Below are 24,953 nucleotides of genomic sequence, written 5' to 3' on the forward strand. Positions count from 1 at the left end.
GACTGACAGAGGGATTGGATATTGTTAATCCACTCACATATTTTTTACTTGGTGAACAAGGTCCTAAATTTTTGGAGCATTTGTGGAGGTGTGATCACATTATAATCAGGGCTACCTAGACTAAGGTGTCTGATTAGTCCACTGTGTCAGACAGATTTTAAAGGCCCCCCATGATCTTCACCTCCTGGCTTTTAGGAACTGCAGAGACTAAGCACTAAGAAGTAAGGGCAGCTGCTAGCTGACATCCAGAAAGAAACTGGGAACTCAGCCCTATAGTTGCAAAGAAATGAATGCTACCAAGAACCTGAGGGAGTTCAGAAGCAGATTGTTTTCCGGTGGAGCCTACAGATGAGAATGCAGCCTGGCAGACACCTTGATTGTAACCTTGTGAGAATTACGCAGGAAATCCAATTAAGCCATGCCTCAGCTTCTGACCCTTAGAAACTGCAATAATAAATGCGTGGTGTTCCAGGCTACTACATCTGTGGTAATCCATTACATAGCAATAGATAACAAATACAACAACCATGAGGACATCATCTGTGATGTAAAAGCTTTGGACATCAGAAGGTAGAGGCATGCACTCAACAAATTCTGACCTACCCACTCCCAGTAAATGGTAGTTAAGTCCATGATGGTAAGTGTCCATGATGTAGTACCACAAACATAACCTGGAGACCTTGGTGGCATACTAGAACAGACTTCTCTGAATCTTGGTAGCTTCATCTGAAAATGGAGATAATTATAGTATCTACTTCACAAGATGGTTGTATGAATTATATATGATAATGTGGGTAAAGCTGTTTAGTACAAGGCCTGGAACCTTTCACGGTGGGTGGCCCAAATGAGTGTTGCTCTCGGCATCTTAATAGTTCAGTGAGGTCACATTTCTGTCATATCCTTACATTATAACAGCGATTGATTTGCAGACCACCCCTCCCCGCCCCAACTAATCAACGAACCAGTCAACGACCCTGCACGATTTCCCCAGGATCAAAGTATCATTTGGTACAGTTCCGGCTAAATTCTCACAGAATAAAGCAGTATTTCCCGTTTTTCTACGACTGCCACCACCCAACAAAAAACCCCACGGCAGCTAAGTCTTCCAAAGCACTCCCGTAACCAAATCACTGCTGTAAGTGGGCTTCTGCGCAGAAACACTCACCTTTCTGGTTAATAAGGACTTCAATGAAGGATTCATTAACTCCACCCTCCCCTTCCCCCCTACCCCCCCCCCCCCCCCAACAGAAGAATACTATCGCCAAGGAACAAGCTCTTCAATTTTATCATTAGCTCCCTGGAGAAAGCGGGGAGAACGAAGTCCTCAGGCCTGGCCTGAACGCCCTTTAGGGGCGTGGGCATCCCGGGGCCCCAGTCCCTTCCACTCGGAAATGCAGGGGATTTAAGCCAACTTCGGCGCGCCTTAATTTCATCCCAAGAACAGACTGCAATCATCGTGTTTAAACAAACCAGCCTAAAGGCCTCAAAGCTTGAGCGTAACGGAGGCCGGGGCCGGGGTAAGTCCTGGGTGCGCAGGACCCCCTGAGGACCCCAGCCCCTCCCGGGCCCCGCTGCCGCTGCTGAGTGCCACATCAGCACCCGCGCTGCACTTCCAGGTTCCTCTCGAGGATGGAGCGAGCTAGCCCGGCGGGCGGGGGCGGGTCCAGGCCTGCGAGAGTGGCGGGCTGGTTGGCCAATAGGCAGCAAGCAGGGAGTCGCGGCCACCAATGAGCTGGAGCTTCGGGGTAGTTGGGCAGCCGAAGTTCGTGCCCCGGGCGGGGGGTGGCGAGGGCGGGGGGGAGGGAGCCAGATGAGGCACATCTGGACAGCTGCGCCGAGGAACCGTGCGGCCCCTTCGCGGGCCCGACGTCAGCTGAGCACGTCCCCCACGTCCTCTCCTGCTAGTCACTTTTATTATTCATATTCCCAAAGAAGCAACCGAGGATCCAGGCTTAAAACTTTTTTTCCGCTAATTGAGACGGGGCCAGATCTCATCCCGCGCACAGTTTAATTTTCATGGGGCTCTGGGATCAAAAGAACAGAAACAGCAACAACAAAAGCCCAGCCGCTGTCTGATTTAAAACTGGCAAAGTGAGAAAAATAGTGTTGAGTAAACAGACCGAGTTGGGTAAGTTTTGGAGACGTGCTGGGTATCTGTTTCTCCCGCTGTGATCTCTCTCCTGCGTCTTTTTGCTGTTCTCATTATCTTCTCTTCGTCAGAGAGATGAGAATATCCCTCGCTGCCACAAACTGCACAGACCGTCGGCTTCCTTTTCTTCTGCTTTGCTAATAATTTACTTTTTGGTTACTTGTGTGTTATTTTAAAATTTCCCAGGGACAGAAATTTAACTGGTGTCCTGTTGTAAGCCTCTCCAGACCTCAAAGTTGAATCTGATAGATGTATTTTTCTATTTTCTTTCTGTGAGAACAAAGTATACGTTTGTAAAGCCGAAATCTTTATCCACCCCTCATTCCCCTGACTGTTTTGACAGAAGATTGAGAAAGTTATCAGACTTACTCTGAATTCACAAAACCTTTGCTTCTGTTCATTGGATGTTTAATATTAAGTAACTTAAATTCTGAATTATGTAGGTAATTGCTGTTTCACTTACATTTGAATGTAGTTGTAACCCAAAAATATCTTTTCTGTGTTCATGCATCCATAGTGGGAGGTTCAAATTCCTTCAATACGTGACAGACAACTCTGTGCATCAGTAACTTTATAATTGTATGTTAATCCCATAATTCTATCAAAATAATATTTAGAGCGATTGTTAGATGTGTATGCTTGCAGACAGTTGTGGTACATATTTCAGGATTTAGCAATAGAAATTGTGGCAAATCTTGACCTAGGTGACTGACCTGAGGCCCATTCCATTCAAAACATCTATAATTTTGCTTAAGCAATGATTTGGATTTGAGACTTTGTCATATGTTAGTTACTGTCATGGCAGATCTGACCAGAATTGATGTTTAATTTCTCGCTCAGAAAGCCTTTGGTGGGAATTTGGTGCCATAATAGCAAGTTGCAGAGTGTGTTTTTGAATCAGAGAGGCAGTGCATTCAGTGGGTGGAACAGTTGACGTGGTTTTCAGGGATGCAGAGTTAGAAGGGACAGTGTTACAGAGAAACAGTATAAAGAGCCCATTGGCCTAGTTCAATTTGCAACCCCACTGTTGGAACCTTGGACAAGTTACTCAGAGCATCTGTGCCTCAGTTTCCCCCTCTGTAATATGGAGATATTGATAGGCCCTACCTCACGGTATTGTCTCTAGGACTAAGTGAGTTAACACAGGTGAAACAATAGTTCTGAACATAGTAAGTCTTTGCTGTTGTGCTCACTCTTCATTTACATCCTTCTTAGCTTCCTCTGCTGCATGTCATTTTCCCAGCTACCGTTCTTACCTCCATATTAGTGGCTAGCATTTACTGAGTCCTGACCTCTTGTTAGTGATACACTAATATTAGGCTGTGAAGGAAAGAGAGTCTTGAGAGGAGAGGAGAATTTATCAGGTGCCAGAGAAAGAGCTAGGAGGTTCTGGGAGTGCAGAAGATGGAAAGAGGACTTCTTACTGTGGGATAGCTTCATAGAAGGGTTGGCTTTCTGGGAAGGGATTTTGCCCAACAGTTTTGATGGAGAGGAAAAGGATCATGGAACAGCAGGTGGCAGGTATTGTAGGAGAAAAGAAAAGCAGGGGCAAAGCACTGAGGCTGGAAAATGTGTACCTATGCTTAGGGACAGTGGGTTGTGATGCAGGAAAATCTTTGGGAGGTTCGTGGGTGGAAAGGTTGGAAAGGTGGGAGAGGTAGGAGAGGACTGCACGGAGAGCCTGATGGGGAAGGGGAGGCTTGGGATGTAGATGGGTGGGGGACAGCAAGCTGAAATGGCAGCAGTTATATGGTGAAGGTGTTTCTAGAACTATCTATCTCTGGGGTCCAGTCTCCACCTCTTGCCCAGCACACACTCCCCATCTACTCCACTGCTTCCGTGATGTCCCTTCAGGACTTGCAGGCTGCGTAGTCAGGACTGAGCAGTGAGCCTTGGCCATATCTTTTTGACTGGTGTCTCTCTGGGAGCTCTGATGAAGTGGTCTGACATTCTGGGCTATTATCCCAGATACTTTGTAGAAACAGGCCTTGCCTTGAAGTCTGACATGGATGCAATCGTTCCACCTCTCCCCTACCCTTGTACATACACAGTGTCTGCAGAGTAGCTCTTTCTCCCCCTGCTAACACCTATTCAGGTGTTAATACTTGTAACATTGTAATTTCCAATTATGGAGTTAGATGAGACCTGCAATATATACCTAAGTGGAGAGCTAGTTTGGAGCTCTCCTCCTTTTTCTTCCTTGAGAGCATTGTGCTGTGGCAGAGAGAAGCTGAGCTCTGGTCCTGGCACTGCTGCTGACCAACTGTGTGACCTCAGGAAAGACGTTGAGCCATTATGCGTTTCTTTGTGCCATCATCTGTAAAATTATTAAATTACCTCTGAGATTCTGAGATGATTTTTTTTTTCTTTTCTCTTCTTCACTGGGACAGTCTGTTGCTTGCAGATAGCTCTTTGATATGTCTATGGCTGACTTTCGTGACTACTTAATACATGGTAAACATTATTCAGGGTGCTTAAACATGTCTTAGCTCATGTAGTCCTCTCACCAAACCTATGAGGGTTGGTACCTATTGACTGAGGAGACAGAGGCATAGGCATATTAAGAGACTTGCCCAAGGTCACACAGTGAACAAATGGCAGATGCCCATCTGGTCTAACTCTAGACCCCAAGCCTTAACCACAGGCTACACTGCCTTAGGCATGTAAAGCTGGGCTATTCTTCTTGTTTGCAGTTGTGTTGGTAATCAAGAAGTCCATGGGAGAAGGCTGATTGGAGGGGGAGAGCACATTTCAAGAACTGAGCTGGTAAAATTTCCTTGGAGGGGCTAGAATACCAACACGGGTCATGTCTATGGGATGTGTTGTGCCTGGAAACAGAAGACATTTTACATGTTTATAAGATGGGACTCATTGCAGGCAAGCACTCTGTCTTTTCATCCTGCTTGAACAAAATATATAGTAGACATTCGATAAATGTCAGCTAGATGATTATCCTTTTTGAAAAAATGAAACTGTATAAGTCAGACGCAATGGTTTCCTCTTTGTTTCCCTGCTTTCTTCTCAATCTGTTACTCTTCCCAGAGAGAAGCTTTGTTACTGGTTTAGTCTAAAACCTTTCAGCCCTTCTGTAAGGATTCACTCACAGGTATAGATCTAAACAATTTGAAGATATTAATGGGACCACAATATTTTTTGAAATTGAAATATAATTCACATACAGTGTTATTGTAGTTTTAGGTGTACATTAATTAAACAATTCTATACATTGTCAGTGCTAATCACGTAAGTATACTCTTAATCTTCTTTCTCTATTCCATGCCTCCCCCTATCCACTTCCCCTCAGGCAACCGCCAATTTCTTCTCTATATGTAACAGTCTATTCTTTTGTTTGTCTCTTTTTATTTTGTTTGTTTTGTTGCTTAGATTCCATGTACGAGTGAAATTATATGGTATTTGTCTTTCTCAGTTTGACTTATTTCACTTAGCATTATATCCTTTATTTAGGTCCATCCATGTTGGTGCAAGTGGAAATATCTTTTTTTTTTTTTTTTTTTTTTTTTACAGCTGAGTAATATTCCATTGTGTATATATACCACATCTTTATTTATCTGTCGAAGAATACTTGGGCTGCTTCCATAATTTGGCTATTGTAAATAATGCTGCAATAACATAGGGGTGCATATATCTTTTCTAATTAGTATTTTCATTTTGCTTTGGGTAAATACCCAGTAGTAAAATTACTGGATCATATGGTGATTCTATTTTTAATTTTTTGAGGAGTCTCCATACTGTGTTCTCCAGTGGCTGCACTAATTTGCATTCCCATCAATAGTGCAGAGGGTTCCTTTTTCTCCACATCCTCACCAACACTCACCATTTTTTTGATTTTAGCCATTCTGACAAATGGAGGTGCTATCTCATTGTGGTTTCAATTTACATTTCCCTGATGATTAGTGATGTTGAACATCTTCTTATGTGTCTGTTGGCCATCTGTACGTCTTCTTTGGAAAAATGTCTATTCGGGTCCTCTGCCCATTTTTTAATTGGATTATTTGGGGTTTTGGGGGTTCAGTTCTTTAAAATTCTTTATACATTTTGGATATTAAACCCCTATCAAACATGTCATTTGTAAACATCTTCTCCCATTCAGTAGGTTGCCTTTTCATTTCATTCATAGTTTCCTTTGCTGTGCAAAATCTATTTTGGTGTAGTCACAATAGTTTAATTTTGCTTTTGTTTCTCTTGCCTTAGGAGGCAGATCCAGAAAAATGTTTCTATAGCCAATGTCAAAGAATTTACTCCCAATGTTTTCTTCTAAGAGTTTTATGGTTTCAGGTCTCACATTTAGGTCTTTATTCTGTTTTTAGTTTAATTTTGTGTATGGTATAAGAAAATGGTCCAGTTTCATTCTTTTGCATGTAGCTGTTCAGTTTTCCCAGCATCATTTATTGAAGTCTTTTTCCCATTTAATAATCTTGCCTCCTTTATCATAGATTAATTGATCATACAAGTGTGGATTTATTTCTGGGGTCTCTATTCTGTTATTTTGATCTGTATATCTATTTTTGTGTCAGTACCATACTGTTTGATTACTACAGCTTAGTAGTATAGTTTTAAAACTGGAATTGTGATACCTCCAGCTTTGTTTTTTTCAAGATTTCTTTGGCTGTTCAAAATCCCATACAAATTTTAGGATTATTTGTTCTAGTTCTGTGAAAAATGCTGTTGGTATTTTGATAGAGATTGCATTAAATATGTAGATTACTTTGGGTAGAATGGACATTTTAACAATATTCATTCTTCCAATCCATGAACATGGAGTATCTTTCCATTTGTTTGTGTCTTCTCCAATTTCTTTCACCAGTGTTTTATATTTTGGAGTATAGATCTTTCACCTCTTTGGTTAAGTTTATGCTTAGCTATTTTATTATTTTTGGTGCAATGGTAAATAGGGTTGTTTTCTTAATTTCTCTTTCTGCTGCTTCATTATTAGTATATAGAAATTCAACAGACTTCTGTATTTTATTTTGTATCCTGCAAATTTACTGAATTCATTTATGAGTTCTAGTAGTTTTTTGGTGGAGTTTTTAGGGTTTTCTTTTTTTTTTTTTTTTTTAAATTTTTTTTTTTTCAACGTTTATTCATTTTTGGGACAGAGAGAGACAGAGCATGAACGGGGGAGGGACAGAGAGAGAGGGAGACACAGAATCGGAAACAGGCTCCAGGCTCCGAGCCGTCAGCCCAGAGCCCGACGCGGGGCTCGAACTCACGGACCGCGAGACCGTGACCTGGCTGAAGTCGGACGCCCAACCGACTGCGCCACCCAGGCGTTTAGGGTTTTCTATATAGAGTATCATGTCATCTGCAAATAATGAAAGTTTTACTTCTTCCCTACCAATTTGGATGCCTTTTATTTCTTTTTCTTGTCTGACTGGTATGGCTAGAACTTCCAGTACTATTTTGAATAAAAGTAGCAAGGGTGGACAACCCTATCTTGTTCCTGAAAGTGGTGGAAAAGCTCTGTTTTTCATCATTGAAAATATTGTGGTTTGGAACAACAATATATTTATTTTTTTAAAAAATGGAGAAACTGAAATATTCCAAGTCTCGTGGAAAAATGAGGCAGGTGCCAGGTAAATATTCTACTTCTATTTCTTGGGCATCAAATTATATTCTTTTATTTCTGGAGATGCTATGGTTTTGGGATAAGAACTTCTCATGATGAAGCTTGATGTAGGATTATTTCAGGTGTCCCATTATTAATTATACCCAGTCTGGATTTTAAATCTTTTTGAGATTTAAGTCTTTTATATATTGAATAAATTTAAAAATAATATTTGAAAAATATTTTAATTTGCTTTTTACTTCATTGGGTTAATGTAGTCACTCTTAAATATTGCACTCTGACTAAGCAAACAGACTTTGGAGTCAGACTGTGAGGGTTTCAATCCCAGGTCTGCTTCTTACTAGTGTACCCTGAGCAAGTTATTTTCTCTAGGAGGCTTTATTATATTGTATTTATTATTATAAAGTGGGGATATCAGTAGGCATCAAATGAGAAAATCCATGTGAAGAAGTTAGCATAGTATCTGGTTCATAGTAAAGCCTATACCTATAAGCAATTCATTTTTTATTATGGCAAATTAAACATAATATAAAATTTGCCATTTTAGCCATTTCTAAGTGTGTAGTTCAGTGACATTAGGTGCATTGACATTGTTGTGCAGAGATCACAGCTGTCCATCTCCAGAGCCATTTCATCAAACTGAAACTCCATACTCATTCAACAATAACTCCCTGGCTCGCTGCTAGTAACCACATTCTGCTGTCTCTATCAATTGGATTACTCTATGTACCTCATATAAATGGAATTATACAATCTTTTTCCTCTTATGACTGGCTTATTTCACTTAGCATAATATCTTCAAGGTCCATTGATACGATATCATGTGTCAGAATTTCATACTTTTTAAGGTTGAATAATATTCCATTGTATGTTTATACTGCATTTTGTTTATCCATTCATCTGTTGAGGAGCATTTAGGTTGTTTCCATCTGTGATGGCTAATTTTTTGTGTTAATTTTGCTAGACCACACTGACAAGATATTCAGTCAAAGCTTATTCTAGATGTTTCTGTGAAGGTATTTTTAACTTAATTTAATTTATTTAAAGTTTTTATTCATTTATTTTGAGGGGTGAGGAGGTGCAGAGAGAGAGGGAGGGAGGGAGGGAGGGAGAGGAGAGAGAGAATTCTAAGCAGGCTTTGCACTGACAGATGTGGGGTTCAAACTCATAAACCATGAGATCATGACCTGAGCCAAAACCAAGAGCTAGACACTTAACCAACTGAGCCACCCAGACGCCCCTGAAGGTATTTTTTAGATGAGATTAACATTTAACTCAGTAGACTTGAGTAAAGCAGATAGCTCTCCGTTATTTGGATAGGCCTCATCTAATCAGTTGAAGACCTTTATAGAAAAATACCGACCAACAATGCAAAAGAGATCCTCTTTCTCTGCATCCTTCCCAACATCTGTTGTTGCCTGAGTTGTTAATGTTAGCCATTCGGACAGGTGTGAGGTGGTATCTCATTGTGGTTTTGATTTGTATTTCCCTGATGATGAGTGATGTTGAGCATTTTTTCATGTGTCAGTTGGCCTTCTGGATGTCTTCTTTGGAGAAGTGTCTATTCATGTCTTTTGCCCATTTCTTTACTGGATTATTTGTTTTTTGGGTGTTGAGTTTGAGAAGTTCTTTATAGATTTTGGATAATAACTCTTTATCTGATATGTCATTTACAAATACCTTCTCCCATTCTGCTGGTTGCCTTTTAGTTTTGCTGACTGTTTCCTCTGTTGTGCAGAAGCTTTTTATTTTGATGAGGTCCCAATAGTTCATTTTTGATTTTGTTTCCCTTGTCTTCAGAGACGTTTTGAGTAAGAAATTGCTGCGGCCGAGATCAAAGAGGTTTTTGCCTGCTTTCTCCTCTGGGATTTTGATGGCTTCCTGTCTTACATTGAGGTCTTTCATCCATTTTGAGTTTATTTTTGTGTATGGTGTAAGAAAGTAGTCCAGGTTCATTCTTCTGCATGTCACTGTCCAGTTTTCCCAGCACCACTTGCTGAAGAGACTGTCTTTATTCCATTGGATATTCTTTCCTGCTTTGTCAAAGATTAGTTGGCCATACGTTTGTGGGTCCATTTCTGGGTTCTCTGTTCTGTTCCATTGATCTGAATGTCTGTTCCTGTGCCAGTACCATACTGTCTTGATGGTTACAGCTTTGTAGTATAGCTTGAAGTCTGGGATTTTGATGCTTCCTGCTTTGGTTTTCTTTTTCAAGATTGCTTTGGCTATTTGGGGTCTTTTCTGGTTCCATACAAATTTTAGGATTATTTGCTCTAGCTCTGTGAAGAATGCTGGTGTTATTTTGATAGAGATTGCATTGAATATGTAGATTGCTTTGGGTAGTATCAACATTTTAACAATATTTGTTCTCCCTATCCAGGAGCATGGAATCTTTCTTTTTTCAATGTATAAAATTTATTGTCAAATTGGTTTCCATACAACACCCATTGCTCATCCCAAAAGATGCCCTCCTCAATACCCATCACCCACCCTCCATCAACCCTCAGTTTGTTCTCAGTTTTTAAGAGTTTCTTATGCTTTGGCTCTCTCCCACTCTAACCTCTTTTTTTTTTTTTCCTTCCCCTCCTCCATGGGAATGCAAGCTGGTGCAGCCACTCTGGAAAACAGTATGGAGCTTCCTCAAAAAAACTAAAAATAGAACTACCCTATGACCCAGCAATTGCAGTACTAGGCATTTATCCACAGGATACAGGTGTGCTGTTTCAAAGGGACACATGCACCCCCATGTTTATAGCAGCACTATCAACAATAGCCAAAGTATGTAAAGAGCCCAAATGTCCATCAATGGATGAATGGATAAAGAAGATATGGTATATATATACAATGGAGTATTACTCAGCAATCAAAAAGAATGAAATTTTGCCATCTGCAACTACGTGGATGGAACTGGAGGGTATTATACTAAGTGAAATTAGTCAGAGAAAGACAAAAATCATATGACTTCACTCATATGAGGACTTTAAAAGACAAAACAGAAGAACATAAAGGAAGGGAAACAAAAATAGTATAAAAACAGGGAGGGGGACAAAACAGAAGAGACTCATAAATATAGAGAACAAACTGAGGGTTACTGGAGGGGTTGTGGGAGGGGGGATGGGCTAGGGCTAAATGAGTAAGGGGCACTAAGGAATCTAGTCCTGAAATCATTGTTGCATTACATGCTAACTAATTTGGATGTAAATTAAAAAAAATAAAAAAGAAAATTAAAAAATATAAAAATAAAAATAATAAAAAGGGGGAAAAAAAGCAAAATACAGACCTCTCTTGAACAAGAGAGAATTCTGCCAGCAAACTGCTTTTGGACTTAAACTGCAGTATCATCTCTTCCCTGAGTTTCGCCTGTGGGCTTACACTGAAGATTTTGGACATGCTAGCCTCCACAATCATGTTAGCCAATTCCTAAAATAAGTCTTTCTCTCTATATAATATATAGCTATAGATTTGGCTATGTATAGATAGTAGATATAGACACGTAGATGTATAGATATAGATAGATATAGATATACATATAGGTAGATATACTATTGGTTCTATTTCTTTGGAGAATCTTAACTAATATGCCATCCCTTAATTACTGTCAATAATGCTGCTATGAACATTGGTGTACATTTATCTGTTGGGGTTCCTGATTTCAATTCTTTGGGGCAAATACCTAGAAGTGGAATTGTAGGATCAAAAAGTAATTCTTTTTTTAAGTTTATTCATTTATTTTGAGAGAGACACAGCACGAATAAGGAAGGGCCGGAGAGAGAAGGAAAGAGAGGGAATTCCAAGCAGACTGTACTCTGTCAGTGCAAAGCCCAACTTGGGGCTTTATTTTATGAACCGTGAGATCATGACCTGAGCTGAGATCAAGAGTGAGATTCTTAACTGACTGAGCCACCCAGGTGCTCCCAAAATAATTCTTATAGGAATAAAAAAATACCCAGTGCCCCAAAAGGTAAAATTCACAATGTCTGGCACTCAAAAATAGTGAAGCAGTTGTGTTGAAAATGGAAATAAATACACTAACCCTGACTGTCTTGGAGGTGTACTTACATGCACATTTTTGTACTATTAGTCAAATAGTTGAGGTCTTCACTATAATAACATTTGGTACATAACAAGACAGAGTCTGCCAAACCATGGTCTGTGTTGATTTTACTTTGGCTTCTGAGATAGAAGTTCTTCTTCAATGTATTACTGTTTTTTAAGATTCTTTTTCTGTGTTTGATAACCCCAACCTCCCATTGGACTATGGTGAGGTAAACTCAGCTAAGGGTTATACTGGCCAAATGCATCATGCCTCTGATGGATTGGAGCTAAGACTAGGGCATGATGGGTGGGAGATGAGGCAAGGCTAATGAGCGACTGAGCATCAAAGGCCTTATAGAGAGCAGCAAGGGCCAAAGCAGCGCTGCCAAGATCTGCTGACAGGCCTAAGAGGTCTGGCTAAGCCAGAGTCCAGAACCAGAAGCCTTTTAAACCCAACAGAGGCCCGTGGGGAGTGAATTCAGCCAAGTCCAGTTGGGACTATGACTGAAGCTGAAGAAGCAGGGCTTGATTTCATTACCAGACATAGGAAGCTGGGTCAGAGAGGGATGCCCTAGAGTCAGGCAAGGGCTTAAAGCTCGGGAGCCTCATACCAGGGTCCCAGACTTTGAGCCGGGACTGTCTATTTTCCCTCTGAGAATTGGACAGTTTCTTTGTTTCTCCGCTCTGCTACTTCCCTGAAGTCCAGTCTGACCTGCTATCGTCTAGACATCTCTACGTAGATGCTTTGTTGCCAGAACAATCAAGTTTTCCTTTTTTTTTCCTTTTTCAATTTGAGTACAGTTGACATGCAGGGTCACATTAGTTTCAGGTGGACAAGTTAGTGATTTGACAAGTTTATAGAACAAATACGTTTTCTTCAGTTTGGCTGTGCTGAGCACCTTGGCATTTCTTCCCACTCTGCCTGTGCAGAATTACTGCTTTTTTTCACACAACTAACACCTTTCTTGGATGCTGGAAAACTACTTCTTAAAATATTGTAGCCCAGATTAATTCTTGGGAAAGCTCCTACTTAAGATGACAACAAGATATTATTACTATCATTTGATAGAGGTTTTACTTTTTTTGGTGGATAAGAACTAAATACTGAGTCTTTAGGAAAATTGAAGTCGTTTTTTCTTTTAAAGGAGAGGTACTACAGTCACTTTTTCACCTAGAAAGAAAGCTTCCATCAGAAGTCTTGGAAAACTTTAGTTTTATGCCAGTGATCTCCCTACTATGGGTTGGGATGTAGGAATGGATGCTGCTCAGTATTCTCATGTCACTATGACAGTTCTCATAACAGAAATGATTCATTTGCAGAATTTAGTAATAATAACAGAAGTAAGAACAGCCACACTAGATGATAGAGTAAATTTATCACTTTAATTTCCTCCAAATCAGCATTGTTTGAAGGAGGTTTTGTTCCTCTCTGGTGTTTTCCACTGAGAGAGAGATAGATGCAGGAAAGATTAAGAGAGCATGAGTGAGAGCCTTTTGCCTCTTTCTGATGAGCTCAGGACTCCCTTCTGTACTCCTGCATGTTTCAGGGGCCATCAGCCTATCAGAAAGGTGCAATTAAGGACAAAGATTATGGTTTCTGGAGAGAAATGTGCACAAAAAAATTAATAATACCTACTTGTTGCCTTAGTAATTGTGGTAAGAGTTGTTGGTTTTGCTCTTGGAATTAGTTTTAGTTATTTGTGTTTCGTGGTGGTAATGAATAAGAGACAGTGGGGTGAATGGATGAAACTGGTTCTGCACCCTGATAGTGGTTACATTCTGATTGGTTCTAGGATCAGAATTGGTTTTTCCATAAGAGAATCAGACTGACTATGTGAAACCATTAAAAGGGACAGGAGCCTCTTATTTTGCCTCAGTCTCAGTCTCATTCCATTTCCCCACTTTCATCGCTGTCTTTTCCTCTCATTCCAGTTACCCCTAAACCCATGATTGCCCTGCTCTTAGCAACCTTTTCCAGGACCTCTTTTACAGGGAAATTGCCCAGGATTCAGAAGAGGCTATGATGGGATGTTTCCCTCCTCTTGTCTGTGGCTCTTATTTTTTTGGATCGGAAGTAGAATTTATATGCCACTCCAGTGATCTTTTTTTAATTTTCCTGAAATGAAGAAAACCCATTCTCCCCACCCCCTGCCCCAATGTCTTGAAAGAAGAATTTTTGAAAATTTAGAAATAGGAAGAAGTCAACAGAGAGAATGTTTTGATTTTGATCTATCCTGACATTGGCATGAAATTAGTTCTTGTGAAAAAAGAGACTGAGGCTATCAAGAAAATGAATACAGGCACAAACAGAAAGCAGATTCAGAGCTGTAAATACAGAGAACAAACCATTGGTTGCCAAAGAAGAGAGGGTGGGAGGATGGGCAAAAGGGATGAAAGGGAGTGGGCAATACAGGGTTCCAGTTATGGAATGAGTAAGTCACAGGAATAAAAGGCATAGCATAGGGAATATGGTCAATGATATTGTAATTATGTTGCATGGTAACAGATTGTAGCTACACTTATATGGTGAGCCTAGCATAATGTATAAACTTGTCAAATAACTATGTTATATATCTGAAGCTAATGTAACTTTGTATGTCAACTAAACTCAAATAAAAATATTTATTTATTTATTTATTTTTTCTCACGTTAGCTAGCGTACTGTGTAGTCTTGGCTTTAGGAGTATATTCCCGTGATTCATCACTTACATACAACACACAGTGCTCATCCCAACAAGTGCCCTCCTCAATGCCTATCGCCTATTTTCCCCATTCCTCCCAACCCCCACCCCCATCAAACCTCAGTTGGGGCTATCACTGAAAAAGCACCCACTCCTACCTTCAGATAGCACAGTCCTACATTTTAGGGAAGACAGCTTTGACTCTCACACTGAGCCCCCTTAAGCTTCTGAATTTTCCTTCTGATACATTATCAATCACCAATTGTGCTGAATCGTAAAGCATATTGCCAGATTTGGAAATGGAGTATTGTTAATGAGGCACTTGGTATGGCCTGAAAAAGTAAACTTTAAGGAAAGCTGTGGGCTCAAAGGGTATCTTCTTTCCTTCATTGTTTGGCACATCATCACTTGACTTTTCCAAGTTTCAGTTAACAAGTGATGTTTAAAAATGTCCTCTCTTCTACTCTCTCCTTATCCTTTTATCTTTTTCATTTGGTTATGATTTGAGAAGCAATTCATCAAGGGCAGTTCTGAGTTCATGTTGAATAAAAACACAGGACTAAAGGTGAACAGATATTTACTCTGGTGTTCGAAGTCCAGTTGAAGAAATGATGAGTAAGTTAGCTTACATTAGCTGAGTCTCTTATTCTTATCGAAAGGACCATTATTCTAGTGATTGGAGAAGGCAGTGGTTTACATGGCATCCTTTGAGGAAAGACTCTGTTTTATTTATTTATTTATTTATTTATTTATTTATTTATTTATTTATTTATTTCAATATATGAAAATTATTGTCAAATTGGTTTCCATACAACACCGAGTGCTCATCCCAAAAGGTGCCCTCCTCAATACCCATCACCCACCTTCCCCTCCCTCCCACCCCCCATCAACCCTCAGTTTGTTCTCAGTTTTTAACAGTCTCTTATGCTTTGGCTCTCTCCCACTCTAACCTCTTTTTTTTTTTTTCCCCTTCCCCTCCCCCATTGGTTTCTGTTAAGTTTCTCAGGATCCACATAAGAGTGAAACCATATGGTATCTGTCTTTCTCTGTATGGCTTATTTCACTTAGCATCACACTCTCCAGTTCCATCCACATTGCTACAAAAGGCCATATTTCATTTTTTCTCATTGCCACGTAGTATTCCATTGTGTATATAAACCACAATTTCTTTATGCATTCATCAGTTGATGGACATTTAGGCTCTTTCCATAATTTGGCTATTGTTGAGAGTGCTGCTATGAACATTGGGGTACAAGTGCCCCTATGCATCAGTACTCCTGTATCCCTTGGATAAATTCCTAGCAGTGCTATTGGTGGGTCATAGGGTAGGTCTATTTTTAATTTTCTGAGGAACCTCCACACTGCTTTCCAGAGCGGCTGCACCAATTTGCATTCCCACCAACAGTGCAAGAGGGTTCCCATTTCTCCACATCCCCTCCAGCATCTAGAGTCTCCTGATTTGTTCATTTTGGCCACTCTGACTGGCGTGAGGTGATATCTGAGTGTGGTTTTGATTTGTATTTCCCTGATAAGGAGCGACGCTGAACATCTTTTCATGTGCCTGTTGGCCATCCGGATGTCTTCTTTAGAGAAGTGTCTATTCATGTTTTCTGCCCATTTCTTCACTGGGTTATTTGTTTTTCGGGTGTGGAGTTTGGTGAGCTCTTTATAGATTTTGGATACTAGCCCTTTGTCCGATATGTCATTTGCAAATATCTTTTCCCATTCCGTTGGTTGCCTTTTAGTTTTGTTGGTTGTTTCCTTTGCTGTGCAGAAGCTTTTTATCTTCATAAGGTCCCAGTAATTCACTTTTGCTTTTAATTCCCTTGCCTTTGGGGATGTGTCGAGTAAGAGATAGCTACGGCTGAGGTCAGAGAGGTCTTTTCCTGCTTTCTCCTCTAGGGTTTTGATGGTTTCCTGTCTCACATTCAGGTCCTTTATCCATTTTGAATTTATTTTTGTGAATGGTATGAGAAAGTGGTCTAGTTTCAACCTTCTGCATGTTGCTGTCCAGTTCTCCCAGCACCATTTGTTAAAGAGACTGTCTTTTTTCCATTGGATGTTCTTTCCTGCTTTGTCAAAGATGAGTTGGCCATACGTTTGTGGGTCTAGTTCTGGGGTTTCTATTCTATTCCACTGGTCTATGTGTCTGTTTTTGTGCCAATACCATGCTGTCTTGATGATGACAGCTTTGTAGTAGAGGCTAAAGTCTGGGATTGTGATGCCTCCTGCTTTGGTCTTCTTCTTCAAAATTACTTTGGCTATTCGGGGCCTTTTGTGGTTCCATGTGAATTTTAGGATTGCTTGTTCTAGTTTCGAGAAGAATGCTGGTGCAATTTTGATTGGGATTGCATTGAATGTGTAGATAGCTTTGGGTAGTATTGACATTTTGACAATATTTATTCTTCCAATCCATGAGCAGGGAATGTGGAAAGACTATGTTTTAAATGAGCTTCTCCACTGGCCTCCTTGTGGGCTCACCTCTACCACCAGACCGTCCGTCATCATTAACCACGTTTCTAAATTTAATTTATTACAGGAACCATTTGGTTCACAGGATGAGTGGATTTTGATTGGGAGGTAGTGGTGGGTAGAAAGTGTAGGGCCTGCTGGTTATTTCACTGAAGCCCCAAACCATGAAGGAGGAAGGTCAGTTAAGAAGCAGAAAGAGAAAAGAAGAAACAACTGAGCAAATCTTCTCAAAAATTTTGTTGGAAATTGGCTTGAAGTCTAATTTGCTCTCTTAGCCATAGAGTTGAGTCTTATATATTTTGTAATCAGTTCTTATAAAATTCAGCCATTACTAAGCTGATGACCAAAGAGCACTCTTTCAACTTGATAGAATAGAGAAATGTCTTCTCCAGCCAAAATTATAGGAAATTTTCTGCCAGCAAGCATTCAGATTTCCTACTGGGTTCATTCCTGTAAGATTTATCTTTCCAGATAATCCAGTTGGTTAGGTTAATTGGGTCCAGTCAATCTTAAATAGATAAAAAATAAATAAATAAAAATACCAGTTACACAGTTAGAAAGCTTTTTTTTTTTTTTAATTTTTTTTTTCAACGTTTATTTATTTTTGAGACAGAGAGAGACAGAGCATGAATGGGGGAGGGGCAGAGAGAGAGGGAGACACAGAATCGGAAACAGGCTCCAGGCTCTGAGCCATCAGCCCAGAGCCCGACGCGGGGCTCGAACTCACGGACCGCGAGATCGTGACCTGGCTGAAGTCGGACGCTTCACCGACTGCGCCACCCAGGCGCCCCAGTTAGAAAGCTTTTGAATCTTCCAGGGAACAGACATATTTATGACGTCTAGTTCAGGATTACGTCTTAAGGGAGAAATTACTCTTTTTCTCTCCAAGCAATACCAGCATGAAATGACCCTTCATGAGATCCTTGAGCTTTCAAGGGTACTCTTCCCAGGATGAATGATGCCAGAGAGCATGTAATTCAGTCACAGTTTCCCTCCAGGTCCTTTCAGTCACTTAGAGGACAAATTCTCTGTCTGCAGGGCCTGTTCTGTGGGTGTGCAACCTGTAGAGTTGCACAGGGCTCCAGTCTTAGAGGGGTCGTGTGCTTATTTTAATGCTCTGCTGTCACTGTTTTGAAATTCTCACAATTTATAAACAAGGGACTCCACATTTTCAGTTTGCTCTGGGCCCTGCCTCTGTGCTTTCAGGGCTATTCAAATGTAACAAGAGTGAGAAAGTAAAATCAAGGGCCTGTCTTCATCACTTTCCTCCAACTTTAGGTGTCCAGATGAGCACCTAATGGAACTGCTACTCATTCGTTTGTCTTTATTGATCTCATGGTTAGTTTACCCTATTAACGGGTTTTCAGAGGATCTTGTCCCTTTTTAGAACAATTTTTCTACTAATTTAGAGCCTGTAGTTAAAAAGGTGAATTAGGTCTTGGCAACATATGGTACTTCCGTCTTTTGAAAAGAAGTGGCTTCTAAATCTCCTTTGTTTACTTTGTGTTATGGCCTTGATGGCACAACCCCAATTTCATACGTGCACTCTACACACACTCCAGTAGGTCTCATTTTTATTTTTATTTATTTTTTTAAAAGTTTACTCATTTATTTTGATAGAGACAGAGAGAGTGCAAGGAGGGGTGTAGGGTGGAGAGAGAGGGAAAATCTCAAGCAGGTTCCACAGCAGTGCAGTCCATGCAGAGCCTGATGTGGGGCCCAAACTTAGGAAACTGTGAGACTATGATGTGAACCAAAATCAAGAGTCAGATGCTCAACTGAATGAACCACCCAGGTGCTCCAAGAGGTCTTATTTTTAAAGTGAGAACCAAGAAAGATTCTTATTGGCTGGTGGGTCCAAATGCTGAAGCCCACAGCAATGACTGTGAATATTCATTCCTGAGTTTTCTTAGTCTTCCTAGGGGCCCCTGGGTAGAAGTGGGTATGAGATAGTTGGCTTGGTAGGTTGGTTCAGGTAAGGGAAACAAAGTCAGGGGCGGGCCTGATCTGTGTGGGAGCCTTCTGCTTTAACTGTGCTTACACACTGAGCACCTGAGCTGGCTGGTTGAACAGTTTCATAGAAATGATTAATAAGGAGGCAAACATGGTGAGAGTGGGAATAAATGAGTATAAATACCTTGCAGGACTTGGAGAAACACTTGCTGACAGTGAATCAGTTAGTGTTTCCCTGAGTGCAAAGGACAGTATTTTCTGGTATGTGTGAACATGCCCAGTAGTTTGACAATCAGACCTGCATGTCTGATGATATTAATTGCAGGGTGTTATGGGCCAGGTTTCTGTAAGTTGGGTGGAGGCTGGCATGATATACATTGCTTGGGAAGAAACATGAGTGGGAGGAAGAAAAGGTTTCTCTGGGGCTGTCGCAAGGCTGATGCTGGTGAAATATGTTTGTCTTTCTTGAGTGGTAAGCAGCATCTGCAAGGATTGTTAGCTGCTGAGCAGCACGTCTTCTGTACTTAAGACCCATGAGAGATTTGGGTGACGGTAGTAGTGAGGTAAGTTTTAATACTGTGTTTTCCTACTCCTTGTCTTTGGTGTGTACATGGGTGTGTGTATGTGTGTAAAACTGACGAAAAGGTGTCTGGTTTCAGCCTATTGATTTTTTTTTTTTCATTCTGCTGGAAATCTTCAGCATTAATTAGGACACAAAGGCTCAGTTTCCACTTCTTTCTTACTCTTTTTGCCCAATTTGAAGATGTTTGATATACTGAGACTAAGTATGATGAAGGACTGACTAGGAAGGGAGAATTGATCTGAAACTGTTGAAAGTTAGTTCACCATTTCTAGAGTAACCTTGGTATATAAAAAGGAAGAACTTTTTTTTTGATCAAAAAATGCTTATTTATTTTTGAGAGAGAGAGAGAGAGAGAGAGAGAGAGAGAGCGCGAGAGAACACAGTGGTGGAGAGGCAGAGCCAGAGAAAGGGACAGAGGATCCTAAGCAAGTTCTGCACTGACAGCAGTGAGCCCCAGAGGGGCTTGACCTCATGAATCTTAAGATCATGACTCGAGCTGAAGTCGGACACTCAGCTGACTGAGCCACCCAAGTGCCCCATAAAGAGCAAGAACTTTTGATTCATATAGATCTAGTTTGAATCCTGACTCTTACTGTGTATTTGGGACATTGTGAAAATAACTTAACCTCTCTGAACTTCAGTTTCCTGATTTGTAAAATGGGGTAATAATACCAGCTTCTCAGTGTGGCAAGGATTTAATGAGATAATGTTGGCCAAGAGCCTGGTGTCTTATCTGTCATATGGTAGAAACTCCATAGAAAACTGGTACCTTTAGTTTATTAACTCTTTCTCTAGCCCCTTCCCAAGCATTGGAGTCATGGCCTGCCATTCTTGACTCTCGTAATCATCAGTGTTTCCCCAGCCAGCTTATTGTGGGCTATGGCTGATGGAGACAAAACTAAGACTAGCCTAATCCTAATGGATACTTCATTTCATTTTTATGTTATTATCTAACATTGCAGTTACATGGGCAGAGTGGCTGTGGGGAGATCTGTGTCTTAAATGCTGAATTCTCCTTGATTTGTGACATTTTCTCCCTCTGGGATCTTTAGGAATCTGGCAGCTGAAACACAAGTCCTGCCATCTACTTTTTTCATCCACCAATCCACCCATCCATTTATTCATCCATTTACACATCCATTCATCCACACAACCCTTATGTACTGAGCCACATACTATATGCCGGGAACAGTTCTGAGAGTCAGAAATTAAGCAGTAAAGAAAAATAGAAACAAGTCCTACATGAACATAGTTTTCACTCTAATTGCAATAAACAAAGTAAGTCAGTAAATTATGTAGTGTGTTAGAAGGGGATGTTTTATGGGGAATATAAAACAGGACAAGAGGATGGGGTCTTGATGCAGTTTGAAGTTTTAAATAGAGTGATCAGGGAAAGCCTTATTAGAAGGATAATAAGGGAAAGCCTTATTAGAAGGTATTTGAGCAAAGGCTTAGAGGAGGTAAGGGGGAAGAGTATTTCAAGCAGGAGCAGCAGCAAGTACAAAGACCTGAAGGTGGAGTAGAGCCTGGTGTGTTTAACGAGAAGAAGGGAGGCCAGTGTGGCCGGTAAGGAGTAGACTGGAGAAGTGATGGGAACTAAATCATATGGAGCCATATAGGTCATTGTGAGGACCTCAGCCCAACTTACATTTCAACAGGATAATTCTGACTTCTGGGTTGAGAATAGTCTGAAAAGGGCAAAGGCAGAAGCAGAATCCAGTGAAGAAACCGTCAGATCCTGGGCATACTTTGGAGATAGAGTCAACAGGATTCTCCAACAGATTGGATGTGGCAAGTGAGAGAAAGAGAGGCATCAAGGATGGTTGTAAACTTTTTGGTGAAATTGGGAGGATGAAGTTGTCACTGAGTAGGGAAACCTGTAGGTAGGTGGATCTGGTCCAGGTATCAGGAGACCTGTTCTGGACAGTTTTGAATTTGAGATGTATATTGGACAGCTGGATGGGCAGTTGGATGTAAGGAGCTTAGGGTTCTGAGGAGAAGTATGGGCTATGGATAAAAATCTGGGACTCATTGGCATGTGGCTTACTACTGAAGGCTGTGAAAAGAGATTACTGAGAAGGTAGAAAGGAGTTCTAAAAACTGAGCCCTAGGACATTCTAAGTATTCTAATTAGGAGAAACCAGAACAGAAGGAAGGGCCAGTGAAGAAAAATAAGGGAAGAATATTTTCCAGAGAGCATGCTGTGATCAACTCTGTGAAATTCTGCTAGTGGCTCAAGTAAAATGAAGACAGAATTGGCAGTTGAGTTTAGCAATGTGGGGTCTTTGGTGACCTTGACAAGAAAGCTAGAATCATACAAGACTGGTAAAGAAGGGACAGAATGAGGTGGGAACAGTGACGTTAGAGCTCATTCATTTGTAGCCAATCCTTTTTCACTCCCAATCCACTGAATCAAAGCCCCTCAACTTCCCATGTTTCCCTTTCATCTTTATTTTATGTTGCCAATTTTTGTAAGCAACCTTAAATTATTTTAGAGTGGGCTAGCAAACAAGCACCATGGGATACTCCCCCAGATCGGTTCTCTTCGGCCTCTGTTGGGGAAAAGGGCCCGTTACTATTTCCCTTCACATCTGGTGGCAAAGATGGGGCTGCATGCTTGCTCCTGAGTGGGGGTTTCCCAGCATAGTTGTGCACGTTGCCTTTGCATGGAAACACAGGCCTTTATAGGAGGATGAATTTGGGGTATGATTGTGGGGAGCTGGTAAACCTTGTTTTTGTCTCCTCTTGGTAAGGCCCTCGCAGTTACTATGTTTCCACACTTGTTTTATTACAGGTGTAGAGCAGGTCAAATAGAACTTTTGAAATTGGGATAACCTAGAGGGATTTCAGAGGAGGGCAATAGATTGAGCAACACGATGGCAAAAGAGGAAAAAACTGAGGACAGGTGAAGAAGCTTCCCCAGCTGTGGCCATGGCCCTTTCAGGCTCTAATGATACTTAGAGGCCTGCAGAGGCTGACCTACATTTTGAAAGTGACTGTGGAGTTTGGCAGGTATTTCAGGGAGGCTTTTTCCTGGGCCAAGGCCAGAGGATGACTCAGCAGGTTGGGACATAGCTGGCTTCTGTTGAGGTACGGAGAGAGCTCCCCTGCAGTGTACTGGACACAATTTCCAGTCAGTAGGAATGCGTGCAGACTCCTCCGCTCCCTCTTGTTGATCCACAGAGGCCTCACCAGCTTCAAGTCATGAAAACAAAAATTGTTTGGGAGGACAGAATGTGACTTTTGGCTTTTCCTTTGGGACTGGGTTAACATGCTGGTGGATGGTAGATGCTGGTAGATGACAGATACAGGATACATTTGTGGGTTCTCCCTTTTTGCTGCCCTTGCTGGTTTCTGGAAAGTGATGCTGTTTGCTCCATTGTTCATGTGACCTCATACATTGGGCATCTGCCTGCAGTGCCTGTTTTGAAAAACAGGTTTATTTTTTAGAAGAGTTTTGCATTCACAGTAAAACTGAGCAGAACTTAGAGAGTTGCCATATAACCCTGACCTCCACATGTGCACAGCCTTCGCCATCTGCGTCTCTCAGCAGGGAGGTACATTCTGATGAACCTTCGTTGACACATTATTATCACTCAAAGTTCATAGTTTACATCATGGTTTACTTTTATTTATTTATTTATTTATTCATTCATTCATTCATTCATTCATCCATCCACTCATTCATTCTAATGTCTATTTATTTTGAGATAGAGAGAGAGAGAGAGAGAGAGAGAGGGAGAGAAAGGAGGCAAAGGGCAGAGAAAGAGAGAGAGAGAGAATCTCAAACAGGCTTCACGCTGTCAGTGCAGAGCCTGACCTGGGGCTCGATCTTACGAACTGTGAGATCATGACCTGAGCTGAAATCAAGAGGTGGAAGCCTAACCAACTGACCCACCCAGTGCCCCTGTGGTTTACTTTTAGTGTTGCACGTTCTATGGGTTAACAAATGTATAATGACATGTATCTACCATTATAATAGCACATAGAATAGTTTCATTGCCTTAAAAATCCTTGGTGCTTTGCCCATTCATCTCTCCCTTTTTCCTAACCTCTAGAAACCACTGATATTTGCCCTGTCTCCTTGGTTTTGACTTTTCTAGAATGTTATGTAGTTGGAGTCATATAGTATTGTATCCTTTTCAGAGTGGCTTCTTTCACTTAGTAGTAAGCATTTAAGTTTCTTCCATGTCTACTGATTAATATTTCATTTTATGGATGTATTACATTTTATTTATCCATTCATCTACTGAAGGACATCTTGATTGCTACCAAGTTTTGGCAATTGTAAATAAAGTTGCTATGAACATCTGTATGCAGGTTTTTATGTGCATATATGTTTTTAGCTTTGGGTAAATATCAAAGAATTTGGTTGCTCAATCATATGGTAAGAATATGAGTAGTTTTGTGAGAAGCTGCCAAACTGTCTTCCAAAGTTGCTACACCATATTTCAATCAGCAATGAATGAGAGTTCCTGTCGCTCCACATTGTCACAAGCATTTAGTTCTGTCAGTGTTCTGGATTTTTGCCATTCTATATGTGTGTAATAGTATCTCGTTGTTTTAATTTACAACTCCCTAATGATAGCTGATACTTGGCATCTTTTCATATGCTTATTCGCAATATGTTTATCTTCTTTGGTGAGGTGTCTCTTCAGGCCTTTGGTCCACTTTTTAATTGGGCCAGTTGGTTGGTTGTTTTCTTTTCTACTGAGATATAATTGACATATATGTCATTTGACATTGTATTAATTTTAGGTATACAATATAATGATTTGTTATGTGTATATATCACATAATTATTACCACAGTAAGTCTAGTTAACATCCATCACTACATACAGTTACAATCTTTTGTGTGTGTGATGAGAATGTTGAAGAACTACTTTCTTAGTAATTTTCGAATATACAATACAGTATTACTAGTTATAGTTAACATGTTGAACATTATGTCCTCAGGTCTTACTTATAACTGGAAGTTTGTACCTTTTGAACACTTGCTCCCATTTTATCCCTCCTCCTTCCCCCACCTCTGACAACCACTAGTCTGTTCTCTGTATCCATGAGTTTGGTGGTTGTTTTTTGTTTGTTTGTTTTTTACATTCCACATATAAGTGAGATCATACACTACTTGTCTTTCTCTGTCTGACTTATTTTGCTTAACATAATACCCTCAGGATCCATCCATATTGTTCCAAATGACAGAATTTCTTTCATACACACACACACACACACACACACACACACACACACACACACACTACATTTTCTTTATCCATTCATCTGTTGATAGACATTTAGGTTATTTCCATGTCTTGGCTTGTAAATAATGCTGCAATAAACATGAGGGTGCAGATATCTTTTTGAGATAGTGATTTTGTTTCCTTTAGAAAAATACCCAATAATGCAATTGTTGGATCATATGGTATGGTATTTCTATTTTCAATTTCTTGAGGAAACTTCATACTTTTTTCATAGTTTTCCATAGTGGCGG

General features: G+C 40.6%; 1 protein-coding gene across 4 annotated transcripts in view; it reads left to right on the forward strand.

Moving 5' to 3' along the window:
* The first annotated feature begins 1,773 nt into the window (after positions 1-1,773).
* TMEM45A (transmembrane protein 45A) overlaps positions 1,774-24,953 on the forward strand; it is an 80,601-nt gene continuing 57,421 nt past the window's right edge. The window contains exon 1 of one of the 4 annotated variants that reach the window (XM_045501794.1): positions 1,774-2,128. The gene's annotated coding sequence lies outside the window, so the exon portion shown is untranslated. Of the gene's footprint in view, positions 2,129-19,306; positions 19,441-24,953 lie in introns of those variants that run through there. The other 3 variants (XM_045501790.1, XM_045501792.1, XM_045501788.1) reach the window with 3 other exon arrangements.

Source organism: Leopardus geoffroyi, chromosome C2 (assembly GCF_018350155.1).
Source record: "Leopardus geoffroyi isolate Oge1 chromosome C2, O.geoffroyi_Oge1_pat1.0, whole genome shotgun sequence".
Lineage (NCBI taxonomy): Eukaryota > Metazoa > Chordata > Mammalia > Carnivora > Felidae > Leopardus > Leopardus geoffroyi.